The sequence below is a fragment of the Suricata suricatta genome, chromosome 2 (genome assembly GCF_006229205.1).
Source record: "Suricata suricatta isolate VVHF042 chromosome 2, meerkat_22Aug2017_6uvM2_HiC, whole genome shotgun sequence".
In the NCBI taxonomy this organism is placed as follows: Eukaryota; Metazoa; Chordata; class Mammalia; order Carnivora; family Herpestidae; genus Suricata; species Suricata suricatta.
The window spans coordinates 156667286-156675645 of record NC_043701.1 but is presented as its reverse complement, the minus strand read 5'-3'; the positions used below and the strand labels follow the sequence as shown (position 1 = coordinate 156675645).

At 46.1% G+C, this 8360-nt stretch overlaps 1 long non-coding RNA gene across 2 annotated transcripts; it reads left to right on the top strand.

Moving 5' to 3' along the window:
* The first annotated feature begins 236 nt into the window (after positions 1-236).
* LOC115273395 lies at positions 237-7573 on the top strand. Of its 2 annotated transcripts, none has more exons than XR_003900796.1 (3): positions 237-381; positions 1329-1421; positions 7266-7573. It is a non-coding gene; the product is annotated as an uncharacterized LOC115273395 (long non-coding RNA). The 2 variants fall into 2 exon arrangements; XR_003900794.1 differs by lacking the exon at positions 7266-7573 and adding an exon at positions 4297-4977.
* The last annotated feature ends 787 nt before the right edge of the window (positions 7574-8360 follow it).

Sequence of the window (8360 nt, the reverse complement as noted above, 5' to 3'; positions counted from 1 at the left end):
TAGTTTTGTTTTCATGTGACATTTAGGCGAGGCGGTCTCTGGGTAGGCAAGACCTGAGGTCTCCACCAGGGTGACCAAGGTGGGATCATGGATGGATCAGCCCCACCCCTGAGAGCCAGACACTACGCCCCGCACAAAGATGGCGCAGAGTTCGCGCTGGACCAATAGAGAGTGGCGTTGCTCCAGGTTGCCTAGGTAACAGCCAATGGGCAGCGGGAATTGCGCCCAGTGTGGCCTCCGGGGATGGCGGCGTCAAGTGGGGCAGGCGCTGGTGGAGGTTGTGGAGAGGCAGGTGGCAGGGGCGCTACCGGCGGAGCTGCGGTCCCGGCCGCTGGACCCCCTCGTCGGGGCGTGACTGTCATCCCGAAAGGCGGAGCTCAGGTTGGCTGGCATCGCGGGAAGGAGGGGGCCAGGAGAGTGTGGTGGGTGAGGAAGGGACTGAGGAGATCATCCCGAGATGAAGGACTGGGGATCGTGACTCCACCCAGGACGCGCTGACCAGAGGGTGGGGTCCATGGGGTGCCAAACCTGGACCTCCAGTCTCTACCGCTGGGGCCGAGGTCTGAGAGAGCCCACGGTACCCGGCTTAGCGAGCGGGTGGGTGGGGGCTGTGTCCGGAGTGGATGTGTGAGCCGAGACCTGGTCCGGGCTGGAGAGCAGAGGTCGGGTAGAGGGAAGGATCGGTGCTGGGATGCAAGAACGGGGTGGGAAATCGACTAGGAAGTGTTGTTAGTTGGGTCTAGGGCTTTGTTTGTCCTGAGTCCGCCTCTCACACTCTGGTGGAGAGACGTCCCACACGACGAGGCTTGGGGAATGAGATGTCTCGGTTCATGGTGGCACCCGTGCTGGAGAGCATCTCCGAATTGCTTGGATACCCGCACGGGTAACTCGGCTTTAGTAGAACCCGGTCCAGGCACTTTCTTTTTCATAAAACGGAATAGTATCGTGGCCGTTTCCGTCACCCCCAAGGTTTTTTTTGTTTGCTTGTTTCTTGGTTTGGGGGGAGTTTTCTTGTTTTTTGTTTTTTACCATCCTCCTTCTGGTGTCAGGATTTTCTTCCCAGTTTCTTAGATCTAATCGCCCCACCACGCTTCCTAAATAAGACATTTATCTAGTAGCAACCCACTTTTGTTTATTTTTTTTCTTTTTTCTTTTTTACTCTCTGGTTCAAGTGAGATTTATAGTAAAAACACTTGCAGATTTATAAGAGAAAAAAAGGTTATTTCAAGCTCACCTAAGCCGTTTAAAAAAGAATGTGTGACTTGTTGTTTTAGGTTTCTTACAAGCCTAATTTTTGTTCATCAAAGTCTTCCTTTTCTTCTCTTTAGGGTTCTGAAAACCTAAGACTGCTGCTTTTATAACTAAAAGAACTTTGACAAGACATCCATACTCTGGGGAGGGTTTGGAGGAACAATGTAAAGGTATATGCGGGCAAAGCTGGCTGCCTCAAAACAATATTCTTACCTTGAAAATCTGTTCCTCTTTATGTTACTTAGTTTGTTTTTTTAAATTTTTTTTTTTTACTGTTTTTATTTATTGGAGAGAGAGAGAGAGAGAGAGAGAGAGAGAGAGAGAGAGAGCGCATGAACAGAGGAGGGTCAGAGAGAGAGGGAGACACAGAATCGGAAGCAGGCTCCAGGCTCTGAGCTAGCTGTCAGCACAGGGCCTGATGCGGGGCTCGAGCCCACAAACCGTGAGATCATGACCTGAGCCGAAGTCGGACAGGACATTTAACCGACTGAGCCACCCAGGCGCCCCTGTTACTTAGTTTGTTTTTAATCCTCTGAATTTGGACACAAGTTATGGTGAATGCGTAAGTATTTTTTTTAACAAGTTTGATTTATAAAATCTGAAAAAAAGATAAATTGAATACAAATAAAAGTTACCATTTCTGTCTCCAAGTTCTATTTGGAAATATCTGGGTCAGAAGAAAATAAAGATAGCAGGGATGTAGTCTGTTGTGCAGACCAATGGTGTACTCATTTCAGGGACAAAATGTTATTTTCTTTTACATAAATGTTTGGGTTGATTCTTTGCAATTCATCTATGAAAAGAGCAGAAAGGGTGGGTGTCTGTTTAAAAGCATGAATCTTCTTGCGTTTGTGACTCGATTCCATATGCATAGCTGAAGCCTGAACTCCTAGGCTGCCTGTTCTCTTTAAAAGGATTTTTTATGGTAACTGATATGCATACTGGTTTACATCCTTATTAAAGTGATGGGTTTTCAGTCTTCCTTAGCCCTGGCTATACTGTATTAAACTAGATTTTTCTCAATGACCATGATTTGTTTTTGGGTCAGTGGATGTGCGAGGTGACTATTACTTAGCATGGCTAGTTATGGAAGTTGTAAATGAAGATCCCAGCGCTGTCCCAGGTGGTGACAGTATCAATTATTTGGACTAGGTAGAAGTTTCTAGTCAAATGTGTTCAACCATGGCCTGAGGCCCATAGCGTCTACATGTGTTTCCTTTAAGTAGCACTTCTGAGTGTGCTCTTGGGAATGGACGTCATTTTGACCAGCAGCTGTTGAAGGGAGTTTGCTCTGTCTCCTTAGATTAAGAAAAAAAAAAGCCATGGAAATGTATTTTTGAAAAACAAATGAGAGATGATGGTGGCAGGGTTAGGTGGAGAGATGATGGTCCACTTGCTGTAGTCATATAACGTATTACTCCAAAGGTAGCTGCTTAAAACGACCACACGGTGCTCCCAGATTCTGTGAGTCAGGAATTTGTACAAGGCATCATGGGGATGACCTCTCTCTGCTCCATGATACCTTAGATGGGAGGCTGACTTAACGGCTGGGAGCTGGAATCATCTGAAGGCTCCTTTGCTCACAGCTGGCGCCTGGGCTGGGCTGATTCAAAGATGAGAACTGCCAACTAGAGCACCAATCCGTGGCTCTTTGTGGCTCAGCCTCCTCAGAGCACGGTAGCCTCAAGGTAGTTAGACTTCTCATACGTGGCTCAGGTCTCCAAGTGCGAATGTCCCATTGAGCAATAAGGAAGATGTATCACCTTCTTTTTCTTTTCTTTTTTTTTTTTAAGTTTTATTTATTTTGAGAGAGAGAGTGTGTTCGAATTAGGAGAGGGAGAGAGAGAATCCCAAGCAGGCTCCAAACTGTCAGCACAGAGCCCAACTAGGGAAATTGATCCCACGAACTGTGAGATCGTAACCTGAGCTGAAACCAAGAGTTTCACTTGGTTTCACTTAACTGACTGAGCCACCCAGGCACCCCAATGCATCACCTTTTCTGATTACCTTAGAACATACCATTTTTTCCATCGTGTTCTGTCAGTTGAAGCAATCATAAGCCTGCCCAGATTGAGAGAAGAGGAGTTAGACTCCACCTTTTCATGGAACAGTGGCAAGGTCAAATTGTAGAACATGTAATACAAGAGACATGATTGCAAACGTCCTTGGAAAATACACCCTGCCACATTTGGTAGAGGGTGATCTTTCAAGTTTCACTTGAAAACTTAGGATATATTCCCAAAGAGCTAACAGCAGACCAAAAGAGTAGCCGAGGTTACAGTTTGAGTGGCTGGCTAGTACTTTGTCTATCAAGATTGTCTTCAAACTGGAGAAATACTTTTCATTTTCAGGGACCTTCTACTGGTCCATTTGAAAGGAGTGGGATGCCACTATGTGGAAGTTTCATGTAGCCATGAGAAAAAGCAAACAAGGCCTCCTAGTTGGCTTGGTTGGTAGAAAATACAAGCCCAAATCTCAGGGTCTTAAGTTCAAGCCCCACGTTGGGCATGGAGCCTACTTAAAAAAAAAAAAAAAACAGGGGCACCTGGGCAGCTCAGTCAGTTAGGCATCTGACTTTGGCTAAGGTCATGGTCTCACAGATTGTGGGTTTGAGCCCCACGCTGGGCTCTGTGCTGATGGTGCAGAGCTGGCCTGGAATTCTCTCCCCCCTGAGCCGTTGGGCAGTCAAACTGACCCCCTCACATGACACCACAAGAATTCCTTCCAGACCTCTGAGTGAAGACAAGCTAACAGCTGCCAAACATCAAAGGGAAAGAGCCTTTACCTTTGTATTTGTTTTAGAATGGTGGCTTAGTTACAAGATTTCTTGTAAGATATGGCCTTTAAGATTCTGACTTGCTTTGAAGGAATGAAATATTTCAGCTTTGTGCCATAAGCTGGCTTTCAGTACGCTGACCTCACTTGTTCTGGGAAGAGCTGAAGATGACCTGTAGTTATCAAAGCCTATCTGGACTGCAAAGAGTTTTCCTCTGCAGTTTCCATGGGAAACCGCTTGTCTTCCTCTCATTAATGTTGTATTTGCAGCACAGTCATGCTGGCCTCTACCCCAGCCACACTGACGCTGCGCTGACAGCAAGAGGCGTGTGGGCCTGAAATTGGACACGGACCTTGTGGAACGTTGATGGAACAGAGGTAGCACGCCAGGAACCAGCGTCACCTCTCAGAAAATATAGCCCCGGAGGTTTTGAGGGGCTTTAACACAGGAAGAAAATGGTCCCTATCTCAGGATATTTTCTGCTGTGTGAGAGACCCTGCACAGGAGCCCCCAAGTCACTGCGGCAGTGAGAAAATCCTGGGTGGAGCTGTGGAAGGGGCTCCCAGACATCACTGGAAGAGCTTCCAAAGCTGGCCTCATTATGGAGGTAGAAGCGAATGTTGCTCCATGTTGGGGTGAGAGCAAGGGATTCTCAGAACTCATCTGTCCTCATAGCGGGGAAGAAACGAGAGCTTTGTGACAGGGCGAGGGCCCAGAAGGTGTCACTGAGCCCCACCCTGTTCAGGCCCAGCTGTTTGCACATCAGGCCATTTCTGGGTCTGCAGCATTTGTATCAAAAAGCATCATGACATAGGCCAGAATTAAAATATCCCATAGGGTGGTGATATAGAGTACATGAGTAGCAATCGTAGTTTACCTTTCCTCACCTTAGAATTTACCTCATTAGTCAATATCGGCTGATTTTTTTTCAAATGTTATTTGAATCACATTGGTAGCATTTTTATACTGAGACTTTAAAGAAATTTCCAATACAGTCAATGTGAATGTGTGAGTTTAGGTGTCTGGTTTTTTAAAAAAATTTTTATATTAAAAATGTTTTTAATGTTTATTTTTTGAGAAAGAGAGAGAGAGAGAGCAGGGGAGGGGCAGAGAGAGAGGAAGACACAAAATCTGAAGCAGGTTCCAGGCTCTGAGCTGTCAGCAGAGAGTCCAAGGTGGGGCTCAAACTCACAAACTGCAAGATCTTGACTTGAGCCAAAGTTAGATGCTTAACCAACTGAGCTACTCAGGCGCCCCTCCAAGTAAACATTTAAAGCATTTTAGTATCAAATATCCCAGATCCCTCTTGTACTCTTTCGACCCCATCTTGAAACCTACTCTTGTGACCCCATCTTGATGTTCCATAATGGAGACGGCAATTTAACCCTTAACGTTGTGTGTGATTTAGGCTCCTCTGGGACTTGAAAGAAGCTAGCCATGGGCACCAGGCCTGTAGGGTTCGGTCCTCCAGGTCTGGTCCCCATGTTCTGAAGAAGGGGTGCGCATGTCCTGTTGGAACTCCATCAGATGCTTGAAGGTCAGACTCTAGCTTCACTGTTAATAACAGAGGACCTTTCAGTGATGATTTCTAGGTCAGAGAACTTTCACTTATAGTATAGCCTTTTATTGGAGTAGTAGTTCCCAGGCTTTCAAATGTTTAACAGTGTAACGATGTGCTTGTTGAAACTGCAGATTCCCAGGCTCTAATTTACAGAATCTGATTCAGTAGATCTGGTGTGGGCCTACCACTCTGCATTGTTGCAGTCACTTGCAAAAATGTTTTATTGCAGGGGCGCCTGGGTGGCTCAGTCAGTTAAGGGTCTGACTTCGGCTCAGGTCATGATCTCACAATTCATGAGTTTGAGTCCCACGTCAGGTTCTGTGCTGACAGCTCAGAGCCTGGAGCTTGCCTCCAATTCTGTGTCTCCTTCTCTCCCTGCCCCTTCCCTACTCATGCTCTGTCTCTCTCAAAAATGAATAAATGTTTAAAAAAATTAAAAAGAAATGTTTTATTGTGTAGATCTGGAAAAGATGAGGAGGTGAGTAAAAAGACCTAGGGAATTAAAAAAGGACTGGGGATTGCATTTTTAAAAAATATGTCAAATGATTCTGTTTGTCTCTGCATTTAATGATATTTTGGGGGTGCCTGGGTGGCTCAGTCGGTTGAGCATCCGGCTTTAGCTCAGGTCATGAACTCATGGTTCGTGGGTTCGAGCCCCACGTCAGACTCTGTGCTGACCGCTAGCTCGGAGCCTGAAGCCTGCTTTGGATTCTGTGTCTCTCTTTCTCTGACCCTCCCCTGCTAACATGCTCTCTCTCTCTCAAAAATAAATTAAAAAACATTTAAAAAAAAGATATTTTGGGTTATCTTAACCCCCTTCTTTTTTTTTAATCTATTTATTTAAATCCAAGTTACTTAACATAGAGTGTAATAATGATTTCAGGAGTAGAATTTAGTGATTTATCACTTACACATAACGTCCAGTGCTCATCCCAACAAATGCGCTCCTTAATGCCCATCACCCACTTAGCCCACCCCCCACCCAGCACCCCTCCAGCAACCCTCAGTTTGTTCTCTGTAATTTAGGAGTATCTTATGGCTTGCCTTACAGGATATCTTTGAATTGAATACAAGCATTCTTTTACTATACCTGCAAAGCCATACCTAGCCAGCCTCTCTGTCACAGTCATTCCTTCCTCCTGCTTCCCTTACACTGATGTCCCTGTAGTTCAGGTCTTATGATCTTATACCTGGGTGGATCAGTTAGCTTTTCTGGGTAATAACACATCACCCCAGATCATAGTGGCTTAAAACGGCAACCATGTGTTTAGTCTGTGGTCCTGTGGATCTTTAATTTGGAGCTGGGGTCAGGAGCAGCTCAGCTGGTCATGCCCGAGCTCACCCTGCCTCCGTGGTCAGTCAGAACAACAGCTCCACACGACCCCTCGTCACCAGCCAGCCAGCCTGGGCTTGTCCACATGGGGGCAGAGCAGTTCCAAGTGCAGGGAGAGGGCAAGACCCGGGTACAAGCATTTTGCAGACCTCTGCTCTACCATTCTTCCCTGCGTTCCACCAACCAGAGCCAGTCACATAACCCACCCAGACCCTGTCCGTGGAAGAGTAAACTGCCCGTTCATGGAGGTGCTGCCACATCACGTCACAAGGGCATGAGCAGAGGGGGAGGATCTGGCCCTCGTTTTCACAGTCTACTGAATTATCACATCTCCTACCTTGCAGGCTTCTCTGGCCATTGGCTTCCGCTGCTCCAAAGCATCCTGCTTCCTGCTGCCACACACTTTTTCTGTGAGCACCGCTTTTGTGTTACGTCCCTGTTCACGAACCCCCAGAGCCTTCCCCTTTCCCCCATCTCGTTAGCCTACTCTCTGCCTAGCTTTCAAAGGTCTCCCTACAGTAGCCTGGCCCTGAAAGCAGAGCGTGCACTACAAGAGAGAAAGAACTAGCAGCAGTCAGGGAAGCCAGGACACTAGTCCCGGCTCGGGCACAGACTGGCTTATCACTTCTCTGGGCTTCTCTCTCTCCATCTATAAAACGAGGGCGTTTGGATTAAATCTGAGAAGTTTTTTTTTTTTTTCAGATTTAAGATTTCAGCTGAGTGCCTAAGATAAACTTGTTGCCTATTACTCCTAAATAAACCTTCAACTACAGTAAAACCCAGCTTCATATTTTTCCACTGAACATCCAGGCTACGTTGCTCTTTGTGCATTCATCACTCCGGCTTTCTCTCTTTGCAGCTGCCCTTTGCTCTCTTCAGTGCTTGTTTTCAGTGCATCTATCCCTTGTCTTTGTTCATCTCTGCCATCCAGTCTGACACTTAATTACACCACCTCTCATTATTGTTCAGTGGTTCAGTTATGAGTCTTAGCAACTAGATTGTAAACTCATTGAGGGAAGAGACTATATTTTATACATCAGTGAAACACATAGTAGATATCAAGCCAATATTTAGATTAATCTTCAGTTTCTATCCCAAGTCATAGAAAATTGGAACTGATAACTTAAAAAAATTTTTTTAATGTTTATTCAGTTCCTGAGAGAGAGAGTGAGAGAGAGCATGGGAGAGATGGAGACAAAGCAGGCTCCAGGCTCTGAGCTGTCAGCACAGAGCCCAACATGAGGCTCAAACTCATGAACTGTGAGATCATGACCTGAGCCAAAGTTGGATACTTAACTGACTGAGCCAGCCAGATGCCCCCTGGCTGATACCTTTTAAGACCAGTAGAAGGGTAAGACTCCTTGAACAGAGGAGATGGTTGCGGGTGGGGTTTGGAGAGGTGGGTATGTTTGTTAAATGTATCCAAGGTAATATATATA